Source organism: Rattus norvegicus, chromosome 18 (assembly GCF_036323735.1).
Source record: "Rattus norvegicus strain BN/NHsdMcwi chromosome 18, GRCr8, whole genome shotgun sequence".
Classification (NCBI taxonomy): Eukaryota; Metazoa; Chordata; class Mammalia; order Rodentia; family Muridae; genus Rattus; species Rattus norvegicus.
Window position 1 is genome coordinate 60,428,185 of NC_086036.1, and position 21,791 is coordinate 60,449,975.

A 21,791-nucleotide genomic window follows, 5' to 3' on the forward strand; every position below is an offset into this window, starting at 1 on the left:
AAAAAAAAAACCTACCATAGAATTATGTGCACAAAGCACAGGGAAGAAGGGACGACACCCACGGAAGTCTCTGCTTGCCCTCTCCTTTCTCTCATGTTTAAATATGATGCGTGTACTAGCTCTTACCTCTAGGTAAACTCACTAATCTGGCTGGAGTCACGGCCTCATAGTCAAGGACCCAACTTGAGCTGAATGACCTACCTAGAACTCGCCAGAAGAGGAACTTCCCAGGCTCCTGGCGGCGATGCTGAGTTTCTCTGTTGCGTCTAACAGTCACCTGTAAACTTTTTGAAGAATCTCAATTGAAAAAGACTTCCAAGAAAACTGACTCCGGACCTAGAGGAGTTGACTTTGCTGATGAAGGAGTCCTGACCTAGAAATCCCGGTCCTCATCCTCTCTGATAGACCCTGCCAAATTTCAGTGGATTTGACCAATCACTCCGAGTGTCTCATGCATGTAAGGAGGATTAAATTTGAAGTCTGTCGAGCTCCATTGTATTTCCCTGAAGGGTTTCCTTAGTCTCCTAGAGACTCTGACTTAAAAGGAAGTCCTTGACTTCAACATGGAAAATACATTCACAATGAGCCAATATGAAGAGCTTTAACTTTACTAAAAAAGGAAAGAGGGACTGAAGAGATGCCTCTGTGGTTAAGAGCAGTGACTGTTTTCCCAGAGGACCCTAGTTAGGTTCCCAGCTCCCACATGGTAGCTCACAACTGTCCAGTAACACAGCTTCCGGAACCTGATGCCCTCTTCTGGCCGCTAGGGGAACTGCAATACATGGTACACAAACATGCAGGCCAAGAAACATCCAAACACATAAAATAAAGGTTTATAATTTTTAATGAAAAAAAAAAAACACTCGGGGAAGTAATAAAACACAAGCATGGCTGTGGCTTAACAGGCTTCAGTTAATTAAAAGACATTTTTACATCGATTTTAAACATGGAGAGAGAGAGAGAGAGAGAGAGAGAGAGAGAGAGAGAGAGAGCGCACAAAGGAATATGGCATAATTTAGTGTGGGAGGGGAAGGCTCCTCAGTGAGAGTTTACAAGTAAGTGTCTCAGCGGTGGTTTTATATATGCCATTTTGGCGGTTGCCAAGCCAAATCTCAAAGGATTGCCATGAATCCCCCACAAATACACCTTTCCCTCTCCTTTTGGAAAATGAGAGTATAGGCTGCCTCTGGAGGTGCCTTCGATGGGATTATTTATCTAATGAAGTAAAACCAGGAGCCACTAGGTTTGGAAAAGGATGTATAGCATGTCCTTTTTATCCTAAAGGGTGGTTTTGTTTATTATTGTTGTTGTTGTTATCATTGTTATTAATACCATTTTTGGTATGAGCTTTCTGGAAACAGGAAAGGCTTAAATGGGATGGTTGCTGGAATCCTTGCTTTTCGGCTGGCCAGAGGCTCTTCCAGTAGATGCTGGGGTGTGGAATTTTCTCCCTTTCTGCTTACTTAAAAATTCCCCTATTTTTCCACCTTTCCTCAGACTCTGGTAACATTGAACAATCATGCTCTGTTATTTAGGACAAGCTCCTCCACTGAGCATGCTGCAGAGGGAGGATGAGAACGCAATAGTAAGGCTTTCCAGTCTCTGCGTTGGTAAATCCTAATTCTTCCCACTGTTTCTGTTTTACCCTTTGTATATTGCTACGTAAGCACAAGGGGATGCTATCAGGCAGACCAGCTCCATTTGACTGAAAAAAAAATCGTTTTCTAGAACAGTTCTTTCTTTTCTCTGCAGGCTAAAACTTAAAGACGAAAGGCAATCTTAAGAGAAGATGATGCCACCTGCTCTACTAACCCCAGAAGTCAATGGAGGTAGAGCATTCTAAACAATGGAACTGCATGGGGACCACCCTAAGGACAATCAATCATCACTCTAAATTGGTGGTCCTGACTCAGCTGGAAGGTGACTTCTACAGAAGCATGGTCTGCACCAGCTCTGGAATTTTATTTTGGGGAAAGGGGTAGTGTCAGAATGAAGGAGTACGCCCCCAGCACGTTGAGATGACAACTTTAAGCACAGATACCTTCGTGGGAACTTACCTTTGCAATGCCTAATGGTTGAAACTTCTAACATCTGCCCATTTCCGTAAGTGGTGTTTTGAGCAGCAGACATAGGTGATATACTCTTTTCCCTCTTTACATTTATTTATTTGTCGTTACAGGCCAAGCCCTGACTGTAGAGGTCACAGGAGAACTCTCCAGATTCTCTGTTCTCTCTCCCCACAATGTGGGTCCCCGGGATTGAATTCAGGTTGTCAGGGTGATCAACAAATGCTTCCACCAGCTGGGATATCTTGCCAGGCCTGATGGTATACTCTGCTGTATTCTCTGGCACAAATAAAGTTCCATGGACCTCCTGAGTTATGATGCTCTGCTTCCTTTCGAATCACCTGGCTCCTTCCCTAGCCCCCCATTCTTCTTAAAGAAGAAATAAGAAGTTAACTAGCTAAATGTGTCTCAGGTATTTTGGCAATTGCAGGGAGGCACAGATTCATTCGATGGTATCTTAGGGTTTTACCGCTCTGAACAGACACCATGACCAAGGCAACTCTTATAAAAGAAAACATTTAATTGGGGCTGGCTTACGGTTTCAGAGGTTTAGTTCACTGTCACCATGGTGGGAGGCATGGCAGTGTGCAGGCAGACATGGTGCTGAAGGAGTTGAGAGTTCTATGATTCGATCAGAAGGCAGCCAGGAGGAGACTGGACTTCCACACTGGGCAGAGCTGAATATAATATGAGCCTTCAAAGCCCGCCTCCACAGTGACGCACTTCCTCCAACAATGCCACATCTCCTGATACATACAGACAACAAATGACTGAAAACATGGTCTCTTCCAGGGATGTATCCCCTAATTGATTATCCAATGCCATAGAGATGAGCTCCTTAATCAGCTACACAGTGCAAAGTGGTCAGCCCTGACATAATACACACAACGTCAACAGACTCATGAGGTTATATTTCTATATGTATGCATGTATATTCACAAATGCATATATAACAATAATAATGGAAGAAAAAGAAGCCATCAGTTGGAGAGGAAGTGCCAGGGTGGCCAACATGGGAGGGGTTGGAGACAGGAAAGGTAAAGGAGGAGTTAATGCAATTACATTTACACTAAAAATCAAAGACAAAATACCAATTAGTAGCTAAAAACCAGCTTCCTTTTCTTTCATGTTTGTAATTGAGTGTGTAGCATTCCTCCAGACCTCTTTTCTATAAGGGATAGATTTTTAAAGAATCATGAGTGACTATTTATGTAGACACTCAATGAACGTTACACTGGCCTAGTGTTGATAACATTACACCAGTTAAACTTAATTAGTATAATTAACTTACATGGCCAAGTAGCAGTTTTCAGAGCTGGGGGTGTGGCCCAGTGATAGAGGGCTTGCCTGGTGTATGTAAGGCTCTGAGCTCCATCTAACACAAAACAAAGCACAAAATTCCAAGCTGTCCTATGATCATGGTGAGAGCACATGTTGTCATGTCCTCTTATATTTGTCTGTTAATTTGTGTGGTAGCCACAGTGGTGGTGGTGGTGCTGGTGCTGGTGGTGCTGGTGGTGGTGGTGCTGGTGGTGTGTGTGTGTGTGTGTTGTGCTTGGGCCATGGCATGCATGAGGAGGTCTGATGACAATCTTCAATAAGTTTGTTCTTTCCTTCTGTTGTGTGGGTCCTAGGGATTGAACTCAGACTTGGTGGCAAGCACCTTTAACCCACTGACCCATCTTGCCTGCCCTGTGGCCATGCTCTTGTGTAGTGTTGAGAATTGTCATCTTATGCTCTGTCTTCATCCATCCCACTGACTGGGAAACACCTTGACATTTCCAACTTCATCCTTCATTATGCTTAACCTGAAACTGAAGTACTCCCCATTCCGGATTGCTGGATTCTGAATAGTATGTGCTATAACCCCTTCCGCTGGAGAAGACATCCCTCGTCCCTCATTTCTCAGGTCTGAGATGGCTTCCTCTAGTGTCCCCTAGAGGGACATTCTGAAGGCACTTTACACTTTTCCTCCCTTCTCACTCCCCACTGCCTTGCGGGCCCCTTGAGATCCAAGATGGATCTTCCTCTTATCTAGAGCATCAATGTGGCATTCTTTGTGGTCATAGAGTTACTGTTTCTCCAAGAATGGAGGAATGGTTGGTGTTGTATAACGTTTTATCTCCCTGATGGTTTCTTTAGTCGTCTGTTGGTTTGGGGTATTTATTCATTTACCACTTGCCCTCTGGAATTAATCTCTACCCACCACTATTTGAAGGACTTTCAAAGGTCCTATTTCTTTCTCCTTCCTGTTCTGTTACTGGTAATTTGCCTCTCTTTACTTCATTCTAGAATGTCAGTGTTATTCAAGTTTGGCTTTCTTTGATTATAACTTGAATACCAGTAGGGCTTGTTGCCGTCATTGGAGGACTACAGAGAAAGGCATCTAAAAGCTTCTGAAAGAAGTCCATGTAGAAGGATGCAACCATTTCTATATTTTAACCTCACACCCTGCTGACCAATTCTCTTTCACAGCTAAAGAGAACCAAATTAGGTGTCAGGTAAAAGAATAGAGACTGGAGAGATGTCTCGGCACTTAAGAGTACTTACTGGTTTGCTTGATGAGGAGGACTCCACTTCAGTCCCCAACACTCACATGGTGGCTCACACCTGTAACTCCAGTTCCAGGAACATTTCTCTCCCTCACCTTCTTCTGGCCTCTGAGGGTCCTAGGTACTCACATGATGTACACACATAGATGCAGGCAATACACACACAAACACACACACACACACAAATAAGTAACTCTTAGAAAAAATAGGAAGCAATCTTTTGATTGTCACACTGGCATTTGGTTGGATGACAAGTTCGAGGTCAGCCTTGCCTAAACTGGTTCTAGGCCAGTCAGAGTTACATAGTGAGACCCTATCTCAAGAAGCAAAATAAATAAATATATAATAGCAAATAAGTAAAAAATAAAGACAGCCAAGGAAAAACTAAGGCAAACTTGAACTCGGTTTCTCCTCATGTTCTTTCTCTTAGCACAGATCATACCTGACACCAGCTGTGTGGGTTTCCCCCCAATATCAATATCAAAGAAGCTATCAGTTCTCTAGCGGGTGTCAGTCAGGTGTCCCCTAATTCAGTTCAGCCTGACACTATGTGCCTGGAGGTAGCATCAGACACCATAGGTGAGGGCTCAGTCCCTGAGGGGACTCCACACACTCTAATTCTACCTGTGCTCTGACCAAGCACCGGCAAATCAGCGGGCTCGCAACTCGTTCTTCACGTTCCATTGATTTCATTGATCAGATCTCGGGGAAAACGTAAACTTACCAGTTAGGTATAAAGGATATGATCGATAGAAATGATGGAAAGAAAGAGATACACGTGTCAAGGTATTCAGGGCAGGCCTTGGGGGCACCCTCCAGGAGCCTATGGGGTCTGCTATACAGAAATTCTATGAATAACTTCTGTATTCATCTGTTTGTTTGTTTTTCAATACAAGGTTTCTCTGTGTAGCCCTGGCTGTCTAGAACTTACTCTGTAGACAGGGCTGGACTCGAACTCACAGAGATATGTACAGCAAAGGTGTGTGCCACCACCTCCTGGTCTTTTGGGTTCTTATGGAGACTTCTGAGTAGGCAGGATTGAACAACTGTATAGATCGGTGATTAAACAAAGGTTTGCTGATGCTGACTCAGAGGGGACGCCCAGCCAGACTTCCCTGTCTAGAGCCTTCTTGGTATCTCTGTGATGTATGCCTTCCTCTCAGGAACCGGCCCAAGTTCTTGTTTGCATCAGGGATGTGGGGGGAGGGGGTCTCATGTTCTACTGTCTCCTCAGGCAAGTATTCAGAGCCAACTACATGACAGAAAAATTAGTTTCTGTGACCTAACTTGGTGAAGTGAAGTTGTAATTTCGATGGTTTGTTTAGGGGGAAAAGTTAAGAGACAGAAATCATGAATGACAACAAAATAAATATTCATAAATCACATATATACATATATGTACACATATGTACATATATGTATATGTGAGTATTATATATATGATTTTCATGTATACATACAATGTATGTCTGTTTTCTTTGTGTTATTTTATTGTATTCTTGTACTTTTACCTCCCTTTTACCCCCCCCAACACTAGGTAGTAGAGAAAGAAGGTTAGAAGGGAAAGGGGGTGTAGGCTTTTTAGACTACTTCCTGCTGACTAGGGATATTGTGTTTCTCGGCGACAGTTCAATCTTGTCCTCAGGATATCTCCAACTTCTTGTTAAACTGCAGCGACAGCAATCAGGAACAGCAAGGGAGAGCAGCAGCCTTCTTCTTCTCATACAGCCTAATTACAGTCAATCACTGAGGCAGGTCAAGGCAGGAAACCAAGCAAGAGAAGAGACAGGAACCATGAGGGAAATTCTTACTGCTTGCCTCTAGGCTCGCATTCAGCAATGTACCTTCTACCTCCCACGCCCACCCAACATGGCTGTTTGTGGGAAGACATAAGCAAGCATCTACTCACCACAGATAGAGAACCAATGATGTTCCGATATAAGGAGACTATTAGATTCTAATTGAAGAAGCGTTGAGCTTTATTTTACTTACAGGGATATGGGTGAGAGGTTACTTACAGGAGCAGCAATGGGTCAAGACAGCTGCATCACCAAAGCCAACATCAGCACTGGTGACAACTTACAAAAGCTGGAGACCTGGAACATTCTGCACAACCTGCAGGTAACTTATCAGGTTGGAGAGCATCCTTTCCAGGAGGCTCAAACGAACCAGGTTCTTCCAGAGAGCTTGTCTTTTGTAAGAGTTTTCTAGGCAGCTTGTCTTGCCTCAGAGTCTTGTCTCAGTGATACTATTTATATACACTTGGGCATGGAGGAGCCTAGTGAGCCTGCTCAGTTTCAGGGACTTTCTGGTTCTTTTGAGTTGGTTAGTTCCTGAGTTTAATGAGCTTCCCTGCAAGATGGAATATTTCACCTCCCCTTAGACATTCTGTGTTCCACCTCTTCTTAAAACAAGCTTGTCTTAACAAGCTTGTTTCCAAAAAGGAAGGCACTGATCTAAGAGAAAACTACTATAAAACATACCTTCCCAGAAGTGGGACCACCCACACTTAGCTGGGCTGTCTACATCAATCAGCAATTAGACAATGTCCCCACAGCCATGGCCACAGACCAATCAGATAGAGATAATTCTTCAACTGAGGTTTACTCTTCCCAGATATCTCTAAGTTTGTGTTAAGTGGACGAAATCTCATCATTGCAACAGGCATGCAAATTATGCAATTTCTTTGGGAGAAAGGTAAGAAACACCTATCAAAATTTCTTACATATGTGTATCCCCAAGAATGAATCCCAAGAATCAGTTGAACACATGTGCAAAGGTACAGACATGTGTTCACTGGGTCACATTGTTTTCTCATTGTCAGAGAACTGAATACCCACTGAACGCATGTTCCATCCATGTAATGAGATCCAATTCAGCATTTCATTAGGAAGATCTAGTGATACTGATATTTGTACCATTACCAAGATATATCGTTATAATGCCAAGTACAGCAGAGTGTTTAAATTTGCTAAGTGTCTGTGCTTTTTTAATATAAATAAATGTGTGCATTATATAATATATTAAAGTGTCATCTGAGGGGACTGGAGAGTTGACTCAATGGTGAAGAACACTTATACATCTCGCAGATGACCTGTGTTTCATTCCCAGCACCCACATAGTGGCTCACAACCATCTGTAACTCCAGTTCTGGGAAATCCAGTGCCCTCTACAGGCATTAATGTGGTACCCATGGCCCTCAGACAAAACATTCATATACAGAAAATAATAAAAAAGAAGTTTTATTTAAATATTTAGTGTGTAAAATTAATTTATTATTTAAAATAAAATAAATCTAAAAATGTTGTTTTAAAAAATAAAAACATATGTATAGGTAGGAATGAAGGGAGAGATTGGAAAGAGAAATTGATAATGGTACTCATATTTATGAAGGGAACTAATTTTTCATGTGTTCACACTAAAGCCTTTTCTTATTATGCAGTCATAAAATATTTTATTTATTTATTTTGGAAATATAATGTGTATATGCTCCCACAGTGCTACCGAGTTTCTGATGGGAAACAGCACCAAGCTCAAGGTCAATGGTATTCGACAGAGAAAATAATTTTTTAGCTCTGTTGGTTCTTATATTTTCACATACTAATATATGCCTATTTTGCTTTTTTTTGATGTCATCTCCTTTATCTTAGATAGCTATGGGTTCCCTATTATAGAACTGAGTGATGTATCCCATCCGCGACAACCACGCGCACGCGCTCTTCCTCCATCTCCTGTAGGGCGTGGCGGGAGTCCCGAGAGAAGGAAGTCCGGAGTGAATGTGTGCTGTTGATATGGGCACAGTTATGCTTCCCTTCTGTCATGATGGCAGCGATGGCCCCTTTCCATGCCAGGAGCCTGCAGCATCTAGCTTGGACGGCTGGGAGGACAAAACCTTTATAACATCTACCGGGGAGCTGATCTCTGTCAACACGGAAGAGAAAGCTGGTGGAGTGGCAGCCAATAACGTTTGTTGCGAACTGTGCATATTTAGAGAGGTCTTCGTTTTACCTTTAAAACGCGACTGGATGTACAGAAATCGGGGCCAGAAAGTATTCTGTCCTCAGAATTCTGGAGGCAAAATTTCCTGTATGATAGATTCTGATGTTACAGCAGATGCTTGATGCTATTCTGACTCTCAAACCCCTTCCATGAGGCCGTGATGGTTAATAGCAGTTGCCAACTTGACAGCATCTAGAATCCTGTAGGAAACAAACCCCTAAATGTAAGCTCCACCATTCTCTGGGGTCCTAGACTGAACAGAAAAGAGAGAACCAGTGAAACCAGAGTCCATCTCTCTCTGCTTCCTGACAGCAGAAGCAATGGGGCTGCCCGTCCTCCCCCTGTGAGGGACCACAACAGACTCTCCCTCCTCAGACCGTGAGTCAAATCTTTTCTTTTCCCTTAGCTGCTCTGGGGGCTCACGGCAATTAGAAAAGCAATTAATTCAGCGACCACCTTCCTACTGCCTGAAAGCCCGCCCTTGGTTCTAAAGTTTGACTAAAATGGACCTTGGGGTACGTGGTATTACAATTTCGAGTGAAGAAGTAAATTTATTTTGACACTGAATGTTTTTAAGAAGGCCAGGACAGTGTTTTCTCAGGTCCATTTATTTCTGTCCAACTGCAGCCAGCCCAAGGCAACTTTTGACAGCAGAGAAACACGTCTTCGAGACTGCCTCCCTTTAGAATTCTTTAAGCTCTCTGGAGTTTTAGACTTAACAGCCTATCCACTGGGCGCCCGGCCCAACCTGTCTCCCTCCTTCACAGGTGTGTGTGTGTGTGTGTGTGTGTGTGTGTGTGTGTGTGTGTGTGTGTTAAACTAGGCATTGCTTGCCTCTGACGCCAGGCAGCTAGTCTAATGAATTAGTAGCTGGTAATGACAACTCACAACACCTCAGGAGCTTTCCTTAACCCACACATGCGGACACTTACTCACCTCTTCCAAGAGAGGAATTACAAACGAGTAAATGATGGTTCCTTCCATATGGTTTGTTGTTTCTTTAAAACCATTCAGCCCTCAGGTCCTAGTCCAATTATGAGCCCTCTCTTTAATACCAGTTAGAGTTGGTTGAAACACTGGGAAAAAGAGTCGTATAAAATTCACCTTCTTTTCTTAGTTGTGGAAACACTGCCGGGAGCTAACTTGCTGTATGTTTGACACTTATTTGTGCTATGATTAATCCTGCTTGTCATGCAGCTTGACAGTCCCCAGCTCACCTGGATTACCAGGAATTGCCTCTTAAGAAGTGCATGACCCCAAGATTAAAACAGAGGCAGAAGGAACACCCATTCAGAGCCTGCCCCACATGTGGTCCACACATATACAGCCACCCAATTAGACAAGATGGATGAAGCAAAGAAGTGCAGGCTGACAGGAACCGGATGTAGATCTCTCCTGAGAGACACAGCCAGAATATAGCAAATACATAGGCAAATGCCAGCAGCAAACCACTGAACTGAGAACGGGACCCCCGTTGAAGGAATCTTAGAAAGGACTGGAAGAGCTTGAAGGGGCTCGAGACCCCATATGTACAACAATGCCAAGCAACTAGAGCTTCCAGGAACTAAGCCACTACCTAAAGACTATACATGGACTGACCCTGGACTCTGACCTCATAGGTAGCAATAAATAGTCTAGTAAGAGCACCAGTGGAAGGAGAAGCCCTTGGTCCTGCTAAGACTGAACCCCCAGTGAACGTGATTGTTGGGGGGAGGGTGGTAATGGGTGGAGGATGGGGAGGGGAACACCCATAAAGAAGGGGAGGGGGAGGGGATGTTGTCCCAGAAACCGGGAAAGGGAATAACATTGGAAATGTAAATAAGAAATACTCAAGTTAATAAAGAAAAAAAGGGGGAAAAAAAAGAGGTCATGGGAAAGAATGTAATTATTATAATATACTTTCAAATGTAAAAGATTATAACTTTAGCTTAGTAATAAATACAAGGTTTTCCACCAAAAAGAAAGAAAGAAAGAAAGATAATGGCAAGAAGTGTGTGACCCTGCTCTTTCTCTTGAGTGTCACATTTTTAGAGATATTTGTTTTTTCTTTTCGGCTACTTTTTTCTTTCATTCATGTATATGACAAAGTGTGATCGTAGGCTTTGAATCTACACTGGGGGCAACCATCTCTCCTCTGCTTCTGTGGCTCCTGAGCTCATAGCACAGAGTGCTTCAAAGTCTACCCCAGGGAAGCCAGACAGTCCCCAGAGGCCACCTCATGAGCACACACAGGTCTGGAACATGGTAGGAGACAGTTTCTCTCTTCTGTCTACAGCTGACTGTAAATGTGTCCTTTCTACCAGCTTCCATACTTCCAGGCCAGACATTGCTGTCCCAACCCGTCTGGAGCTTCAAAGTGGAGAGAGAGATCCATCCTGTGTCTGCGAGAGGTCAAGAGAACACATTATTTTGGAAGGAATGCCTCAAAGCCTCCTTCTATTCTATACTCTCCCAACTGGGTCCAGAGCATGGGCATCTGGGCTACTGTCTTACAGCTGGCCTTGAGAACTTACTGTTGCTCTTAACGAGCACCTAGCACTGAGCCATTTCTAAAGAACGGAAGGTCACTGAGGCTCATGCTCCTTCTGGAGGCTGAAGAGGTTGGATTGGGGGAGGGCATATGGTGAGAGCCTGGTGCTTCTTCAGTTCTTGGTAAGAGCAGCAGAGCAGTCGTGAGTGAAAGAGGAGGGAACGATAGGCCAGGTGTTGTAACAATTCATCCTGGAGATAACCAAGCCATCTTGAGGGAATCACAATGCTTTCATGAGGGTGAAACCCCCTTCCCCGTCCAAACACTCCCAAGGACCCCATTATGTCTTTATAGCACTACACTGACAAATTTCAACATGAAGCTGGGTGTGAGGGTACAGAACTTAGTCTCAGAACTCTAGCGGGCATGAAGCTCTCAAGTTCAAGGGCCCTTCCCAAAACCAATATGAAGGTTGGCAGAGAAAAGTCACATCCAAATCTCAGGACAGCATACCTAGGAGCCAAGAACAATACAGAGACAAAGGATATCTAATGGATAAGACCTATATAGTATCTAGAATAAATTTAACTTCTGGCTGATTAAGAATTTTTCTCAGACATCAAAATCATTCTTCAATCTTCTTTCCCTAGGATGAAGACATTTCCAAGGCATTTTAAATATTTTCACACATTGAATATTCTTCCTAAGGTTCCTTCACTCATCCATTAATAGAACAAAATTATAGTTCCACCATTTAAAAAGCATGTATGCATGTTCAGGTGTGATCCAGGTAGCAGCCTTTGCACAAGGACCTGCACAGATATCTCTCTCTCTCTCTCTCTCTCTCTCTCTCTCTCTCTCTCTCTCTCTCTCTCATCCCCTCTCTCCTCTCTTTAAAGTGTGCTTCATCAGAAATGCATATTAAAATCCACCTATATACAAATCTAAACCATCTATGATACTTGCCTATTGAATTCGCCAGGGTTCTCTAGAGTCACAGAACTTATGGAACGCCTGTATTCATGGAAGGAAATTATTAGAATGACTTACAGTCTGCAGTCCGACTAACCCAACAATGGACAGCTGTGGATGGGAAGTCCAAGAATCTAGTTCTTGCTCAGACCTGTGAGGGTAGGTGTTTCAGCTGGTCTTTTGTATAAGCTGGAATCCTGAAGAAGCTGGAATCCGTCCAACAAGTGTGCTGACGAATAAGTGCAAGCAGGTGAAGAAGAAAGGAGGAGGAGGAAGTGGGAGGAGGAGAAAAAGAGGAGGAAGAGGAGGGGGAGGAAGAAGAGGAGGAGGAGAAAGAAGAGGAAGAGGAAGGGGAGGAGGAGGAAGAAGAGGAGGAGGAGGAGGAGAAGGAGGAGGAAGAAGAGGAGGAGGAGGAGGAGAAGGAGGAGGAGGAGGAGAAGGAGGAGGAGGAGAAGGAGGAGGAGGAGGAGAAGGAGGAGAAGGAGAAGGAGAAGGTCTTTCTTCTTCTATTGTGCTGATGTAGGCCTCTAGAAGAAGGTATGGCCCAGTTAAAGGTGTGTACACCACACCTAAATTTGGAACTTGCTCTGTCCCAGGTTGGCCTTGAACTCAAGAGGTCTGTTTAGCTCTGTCTCCTGGGATTAAGGGTATGTGCTACTTTGCCCGGGCATAAGCTTTTCATGACCACTACAGTTCAAGATCTTGTTCAAAAGCCTGCATCACCCCATGTCAAGATCTGGGTCAGAAGCCTGTGTCTTCCAGCCGCAAGATCTGGATCACAGGTGTGCCTTACCCTTCTGGATTGTAGTTCTTTCCAGACGGAGTCAGATTGACAACAAGGAATAGTCATCACACCTATGAGACACCTGACCAAGAAGTACTCAGATTCCATACTCTGAGTCACAGCTTACCGTGTCCCCCACAGCACAGCACTTAGATCCTGGGCAAGCCTACTCCCCATGGCTAACTTGAAATCAATTAATTTCTGAAAGCTGTGGTAATCTAATGTTGGCAGATAACACCCACCTGGGAGCAGTGGCTTGCATGGCCCCCTTTATTTTTTCTTCCTTCCCTTCTTCCCTTCTTCCCTCCTTCCCTCCCTCCCTCCCTCCCTCCCTCTCTTCCTTCCTTCCTTCCTTCCTTCCTCTCTTCATACGGTTTTACTATCTAGTCCAGACTGGTTTTGAATCTGAGATCTCCCTGGCTCTGGGCTGCTGGAATCACAGGCATATACGATTGAGCCTGGCAGTAACGGTGGCTTAGAACACCTTTATACTCAAACACTGTTCATGATTTAAAATCTTCAGTGCCTAAAACACAGAATAGACCTGTAAGACAGATGTCAGAGGAATGTGTATGCTTACAGCACTGGGGGTCCCATGGTAAGTTTTTCATAAACATAATGACATGTAAACATTAAAGTCCTTCTAAGGCCTGAGCCTAGTTTTATAGTTTTCTATCTTGTTTTTTGAGACAGGGTTTCTCTGTTTTGCCTTGGCTGTCCTGGAACTCACTTTGTAGACCAGAATGGCCTCGAACTCAGGGATCCACCTGACTCTAGTTTTATATTCTTAGGTTTGTAAATTAATTTTATTCGTTCTGAAGGAGCTCCCTCTCCCCTGTTTCTATAATCCTCGGGCTTCATGAAAGTCGTTTTCATACTTGCCACAGAGTCTGCTGCTCTTCCCTCAGGAATCCTGGGCCTCTGTGGGATGAATATGGACACGATTCTGAAAGTCGACCCAGAATACAGGTCTGAGATACAGACCTTCCACTGGCTGCTGGGATGCGGTAGTCAGTCGCTTCACATCAAGGGCCCTGTGTAAACCAGCTGTTAATCTAACACACACACACACACACACACACACACACACACACACAGAGAGAGAGAGAGAGAGAGAGAGAGAGAGAGAGAGAGAGAGAGAACGCCCATTCTATACACTCTTACCACAGTTTACAATTGCCGACTGTCCCCTCTCTCCAGAAACCTTCTGGCATCTTGCATCCTGCCCAAGCTCTGCAGGAGCAATGGTTCCCACAGAGGGAGCTTCAGGGGCTGAGATGGGCCCTGATTTTGTTCCTCCTGTGTTCCACGACCAGGCTGCCCTGTCTCTTCTTTCATTAGATAAAAGCAATGGCAGGTTACAGCCCTGTGTGGTATCCCTTCTGCAGTTGCTTCGTTACAAGTAGAAACCACTGTTTGACCTGATAGCGGTGCTCTGAGCTGAATCTCCAGGCGGCAGAGCAGAGGGCCCTGTCAGGCCCTAAAGCTGGAGTTATTTCTGAGTTCCTTGAGGCGCCAACAGCCACCATCTATTGTTCTGAAGCAAGAGATACCACCTACCTCCATCCCCCATGCCTATCCATACGGACACAGGGAAACTGATTTACTTGAGTGCCCTCAGTACCACACAGCTGTCCGACGGGAGTAATGGCTCAGTGGGACTTTCCTTGCCCACCCTGAATCTGTTCCACACTTCTTCCCTAGTCACCAGCTCCAGTGTTGTCAGAAGCAGGGCTGTGCTCAGCTAAAGGATTGCCCATCAGAATCCCCTGTTAGTTGGATAGGATCACATAGCCAAGTTCTGACCAATGATATAGGTATAGGCAGAATGTTCCAGAAGACTTCAAGGGTATTTTAAAAGTAGGAAAGGCATCCTCTTCTGTCCTCTCTCATGTCAGCAATGTGAGCATGGCGCCCACTGAGCTTGGATCTGAGGCGACTTTAAACATTGAGCCGGTAGCTATGGCGCATGGACCAGAGAAGTAAACCAGTACACCTGAAGACATCGTGGTCCCTCCATCAGCCCAGACTGTCCCCCGCTTTGCTTATTTTCTACAGAAAAAAAAATCATGTGTTTAATTGCTATCTCTCAGCTCACTGTCATAGTTGTGAGCCTTCATTAATATGATGGCGACAGTCAACTTTCCATGTCTTAGAGAGAGAGGCCAGCAAATAAATGAATGGCCTATGAGAGGCAGGAACAACGTTTACACTCTTGACATCCACTCAATTTACATGGCAGGATGCTGAGGGCCAGAGGGAAGGCCCAGCAGAGTGAGGCAGAGCAGGTGGTTTCTGTGCTCTTGGTACAGGCGCTTTACCCTTTCAAACACCAGTGAGCGTCACTGGGCCCAGGTCAGGGTGAACGCTTAGCAATGGAGGACATCAAATAACTCTGTAACAGATGGTGGGTGTTTAGAACAGTTGCAGCTTGAAGAAAACCAGATGAGGCCAGGAAGCACCCTTGTTCCCAGATAGAAAGATGTATGCATTTTACATATATGCAAACATAATACACATATACATACACATATGCATTTTACACATATGCATATATAACACACATACACACATATATGTACACACAGATACGTGCATACACATATACACACATACATACACATACACACATACATACATATATATGCACATACATATACATACACAGGCACACTATAAATATATATTTAATTAGGACCTATTCAAGAAAACATTCTTGTAAGTTCTGCTTTCCAGAAAGGCACAGTGCCCTCCCCCACCCACTGTCCCACTCTCCATAATCAGTTTTCTTCCACCAGCAGCAGCCTAGTATATTCTCACAGTACAATGAGAAATTATATTTGGAGAGCAGGAGACTCAGAGACCACATTTGCATAACTTTTATTTATAGTAATTACTAACATAATTCTATTTTATTATTAGCTGTTGCTGTTAATCTCTTACAGTGCCCAACTTATGGATTAAATGCTACCATACACAAGCAGAGAAATACCAATGTATTCATAGTTTGGGACGTTCCAGAACCTTAGTTATCTCTTGATGGTAGTGCCTAAAATTTATGTCCTGTATTAGTCACTTGTCTCATTCCCATGACAAAAATACCTGTCAAAGACAATTTAGGGAGAGGAGAATGTGCTTTGGCTCATAGTTTGAGAGTCAGGGTACCATGGTGGGGAAGACAAGGCATCAGGAGTGTGAGGTTGAACCAGTCCCATCGCATTGTCAGAAAGATGAATGAATGTTGGGGCGCTCAGCTCACTTTCCCTCACTTAGTCCAGGACCCCAGCACATGGAATGGTGCTGCTCACATTTAGGGTGCCCCTTTCCACCTAATTAAGACAATCTAGAAACTCCCCCCATAAACATGCCCAGAGGTTTGTCTCCTAAGTGCTTCTAGAAGCTGTCACGTTACCAGCACCAACCAACCTATGGCTCTGGTTTGAAAACAATAAAAAAGAAAACCAACGTGTGGCTTGTTGTTCCTCCCACACAAGTAGAAGCTGCAGGGTTGGCTGCTCAGGAAGTGACCCTTGTGCACTCCTCGGAGTCATCTAGGAAGGAAGGAAGGTGTCTCAAGGTTGAGCAGTGTAAGAGTAATGCCTGCCCCAGGGATGCACGAAGTCAGCCGCAGGCACGCAGCTTCGTGCACACAGCTGTGGCCACACACTGATGATGCCTGTTCTCTGTTCCTCAGCAGCCACTGGCTCTGTAACACTTCCTCTGGCCAGCCACTGTGGTCCTGCTGTCCGCACTCCTGTGGCAGAGCTGAGCGGGACACAAAAGAGGAACCATCTTCTGGGTTCACTTGGAAGGAGTTACAACTCAGAGGGAGCAGGGTGGAGGAATGGGGGAGTCGCTGTCCCACAGGAGCAGCTGTGGGGCAGGCCTTTGAGGAGACAGGGGAGTAGGGCCTGGCTCACTCCTCCCAGAAGTTCCTGAAGGTTTCTTTGAGAAGTCGACATCTAAATAGAGACGTGAGGATGAGGAGGACTTTCTGTTCTGACTTCAAGTGTCCGATGCCACAAAGCAGATCTTCATTCCAGATTCACAGAGCAAGGAAGTGTCAACGAGATGTTAGAAAAATCAGTGGCTCCTCCCTACGTCCATTCTTGGAGCTCTGCTAGCACTGGTACCTCATTTGCGCTGGACAGGGTCAGAGATCAGGGTCAGCGGTTCTTTCCTTCCCTGAGGAGGCTGGGTCTGGAGATATCTATCTTGGCACCTTGACAACCACACCCATTGAACTATTTTAGCAACGCATAGCATTTTACACACACACATATACACACATTCATGCACTCACACACACTCATACACACACACCATGCAACACACACACACATACATACACACACACATACTCATTTACTCATACGCCACACACAGCACACACATTCTTACACACACTACACACACACTCATACATACCACACAGCACATACAAACTATACACACACACTCATACACACACCACATACACCATACACCACATACGCCCCACATAAACACACACACACATACACCACATACACACACACATTCATGCACTTACACACACACTCACACACACACACACACACCATGGCACACACACACACTCACATACCATACAGCACACACATTCATACACACACAGTACACACACTCATACATACACAGCACACACAAACTATACACACACTCATACACATGCACCACACACCATCTAGTCCACATATAAACACACACACACACACACACACACACACATTAGCCCCAAGGAGAGAGGGAGAGACAGAGAGAGAGAGACAGAGAGAGAGAGCAAGAGCGCTATTATTTAATGCATGCAATGCCAGTAGTTAGCTCTCTCTTGTTCATTTAGTTTGTGGTCCAGCCCATGAAACAGGGCTACCCACTTTCACATGGTCCTTCCCACATCAGTTAACATAACCACGATAGTCTACCACAGGATTTATCGATTCACTGATTCCGAGTGGATACGGTAAGTAAGGAGCCGTCTGTTTGCTCCTGGGAGAGCATCTCTCGAATACTTATGTGTCTAAGTCTGTGTCCTTGAGTGGGAGGGTCTTTCTGATTGAAACTGGTAAGGATGACCCCTGGTCATTGCTGGACTCTGATTGGCTTGCATTCAGCCTCACCCCAGTTGCGAAATAGAGCGGAGGACTTCCTCGGGAATTTTCTTACATTGTTTTATATTGGGTGTCAACCTTTCTATTTCTGTCCAGCAAACAAGTAACTGTTCATTTCCTTTTGGGGACTTTTTTCCCCTTTCCTTTTTAAGGCAGTATCTCTATCAGGAAAAGCTGGTCACAGAATTGTCCCCAGAGGACTGGCTATCTTTGCATAGCCGTCACCAAGGCGTTTCCATATAAAGCTTCTGTCATTTTGAGCTCACAAGGGCACATGAGCCACAGTCATCCATGACCTCATCCCTCCAGATCTGGTCCAACAGCTTTGAGTTTCATCATTCAATCTGTAGCTGGCTACTGGCTAAAGGAGCCATTGATAATTATTTTACAAAACAGGAAGTTCCCGGCTAATGTTAAATTGGAAAAGAATAGCCAGTTATAGGCCCTGGCTGTATGTCACCCATGTATGACAAAGAACAGCTCTTTGCAGGAGTGACCTTTGTCCTACTTAATAGATTCCTTTTGCTGTGGAGTAGAATATGTTCTTGTAATCAAAACAGATGGTTCAGTTTGTCTCTTTACAGAGACTATTTACTATTAAGTAATAGACTGTATACACAATGGAATATTATGTAGCCTTTATTTGTTTTCAAGGTCTGATCATTTGTTATTCTTAAGGTCTTATTTTTGACTGGACTCACACTTAAGTAGCTCGCAGGAAGGCAGCCTGCGTTATGCTCTTGGCCATTTCTCTTCAGCTTCCTTCGCTCTCTGGGCCAGAAGTTTAGCATATTCTGCTGCCTCCCCCTTATTTTTCTTCCTGTGTTGTTTCTCCAGCGCAGCACATCAGCATTTGTGTCCCAGGACGATTGGAATGACAAGACATTGAATATTGGGTGCTCTGGTCCTGGGCTTCTTACTTTCTTAGTTTAAGGGCTTCCTGACAAAATCTTGGTGAACGTCATCTTTAGAGAGACTGAAAAGATTTCTGCTCCTGCTAGCAATTTTAGGCTGAAGAGTCATAGCAGTATCTGTCAATCTAGGAATCTCTTTCTTTTTCCTTCCTTCCTTCCTTCCTTCCTTCCTTCCTTCCTTCCTTCCTTCTTCCTCCCTCTCTCCCTCCCTCCCTCCCTTCCTTCCATGTTTCCTTCCTTCCTTCTTTCCTTTATCCCTTTTTCTTCCTTTACTTTCCTTCATTTTCCTTCCTTCTGTCTTTCCTTTTTCTTTCTTTCTTTTTTGTTTTTTTTTTCTTTTTTTCGGAGCTGGGGACCAAACCCAGGGCCTTGTGCTTGCTAGGCAAGCGCTCCACCACTGAGCTAAATCCCCAACCCCTCTTTCTTTCTTTTTTGAAATAACTAAGTTGAGAACTCAGATAGGCATGCACAACGCATCCCTGAGCAGACTGGCACTCCATCTCTCCAGTTCTCCTCGTCTGTTACTCAACAACAGGCACACTCCGCTGTGGGTCACGGTGTGCTGCCTCGTGGGAAAACCTCATTGGTCATTCTCATCACTGATTTAGGCTACATGACCATTCCCTCCTTCGTGCAAAGAACCAGCAGCTAATTATATGGCCATGTGCTTCTAACAGAATGTTTAAAGCTAACATTCATCATCCACAGGACGAGCTTCTGACAGCCAGGAAGGAGGTATTCAGTTTCTTGGCATGGCTGATTGCCTAGAATGTACCACTAAATCAATCAAACAATCAATCAATCAATCAAGCTTTTTAAAAAGAGAAATCAGGGCTGTGGCTCAGTGGTTAAGGGCACATAGGTAAGGCTCTGATAGAGCCTGAATTCAGTTCTCAGCTCTAGACTGAGGGGGTCACCACCAACTGCCTGTCAATCCAGCTCTAGGGGAATGGACACCCTTGGGTCTCCAAAGGTAAGTGTGTGTGTGTGTGTGTGTGTGTGTGTGTGTGTAAATGTGTGTGTGAATGTGTGTGTGAATATGTGTGTGAATGTGTGTGTGAATATGTGTGTGTGAATGTGTGTGTATGTGTGTGAATGTGTGTATGAATGTGTGTGAATGTGTGTGTGAATGTGTGTGTATGTGTGTGAATGTGTGTGTGAATGTGTGTGAATGTGTGTGAATGTGTGTGAATGTGTGTGTGTGAATATGTGTGTGTGAATGTGTGTGTGTGAATGTGTGTATGAATGTGTGTGAATGTGTGTGTATGTGTGTGAATGTGTGTGTATGTGTGTGTGAATGTGTGTGTGAATGTGTGTGAATGTGTGTGAATGTGTGTGTGAGAATGTGTGTGTGTGAGAGTGTGTGTGTGAGAATGTGTGTGTGTGTGTGTGTGTGTGTGTGTGTTAAGCTGAGGAAATAGCCCAGTGAGTTCAATCTTCACAATCCTTGAAAATCGATAACATCAGACACAGTAACATGCATTTGTGATGCTCGTTCTAATGAGGCAGAGACAATCAGATCCTAAGGCTTGGTGTCTACCCAAACCATCCTGTTCAGTGAGCTCCAGGACAATGAGACAGTCTGTCTCAAAAAATAAGGCAGGGAACAGTAACTTCCACTGTGGCTTCAAAAAAAAAATCTTGGGGTAACTGAGTAAGCAAGTGAAACAAATTTAAAACTTAAAAGGACAATTTACGGTTTCATATGGAAACGAACAAATATAAATCCAAGATAGGTAAAAATAATTCTCAATAATCAAAGAACTGCTGGAGGAGGTCTTATCACCCTTAATTTCAAGCTATACTGCAAAGCTATAGTAATGGACCCAGCATAGTGCAGGCATAAAATAGACAAGTAAAACAATGGAACTGAAGATCCAGATGTAAGTTCACATAGCGACAGACACCTGATCTCTTCTCTCTCTCTCTCTTTCTCTCTCTCTCCCCCTCTCCTTTTCCCTCTCATACACACACACGTATATGTGCATATATACACACATATATGTACCTATATATGTACACATATACATATATATGCATGAATATGAGTATATATGCTAGAGATCACACTGGAAGAAAGACAGTGTCTTCAACAAATGGCTCTAGTCAAACTGGATGGCTGCATGTGGATGACTGCAAACAGATCCATACTCCTCACCCTGCACAAAACTCAACTCCAAGTGGATCAAAGACCTCAACAAAAGGCCAGGCACATTGAATGTGATAGAGGAGCTTCTGTGTGGCAAAGGACACCATCATTCAAAGTGACCAGCTACAGAATAGGAAAAGACATCTTTTTTTTTTTTTACCAACTACACATTCAATTGAGGGCTAACATCTAAAATATACAAATAACTCAAAAAACTGTACACCAAGAAAAACAATGGGTTATTTTGGGGATAAAACCAAACATGACAGGCAATCAATCAATCAATAAGGCAGAGAGGCTTCATCCAGAAACTGATGGGAGCAGATGCAGAGACCTGCAGCCAAACATTAGATGGAGCTCGGCCCATAAAATCAACTGATCAGGGCTCATCAGGGCTCACAGAGGCTGAACTAACAATCAGAGAGCCTATATAGTCTAACCTAGGTCCTCTGCATGCATGCTGTGGTTGTGTAGCTTGGTGTACTTGAGGGTCTCCCAACAGCAGGAGCAGAGCTGTCTCTGACTCTTTTGCTCACTTCTGGGACCCTTCCCCTTCTACTGGATTGCCTCGTCCAGCCTTAATATGAGAGTTCATGCCTACTCTTACGATAACTAGTTTTTGAAAGGAAGGGAGGAGGAGTGGATCTAGGGGAGAGGGTAAGTTTATGAGGAAGGACTGGGAAGACAGAAGGAAGGGGAAACTGAGGTCAGAATGTAATATATGAGAGAAGAACAGATTTCGAAAGAAAAGAAATG

At 44.2% G+C, this 21,791-nt stretch overlaps 1 pseudogene; it reads left to right on the top strand.

Annotated features, from left to right (window-relative positions):
* The first annotated feature begins 6,646 nt into the window (after positions 1 to 6,646).
* Positions 6,647 to 21,791, top strand: part of Spty2d1-ps1 (SPT2 chromatin protein domain containing 1, pseudogene 1) — a 63,092-nt pseudogene continuing 47,947 nt past the window's right edge.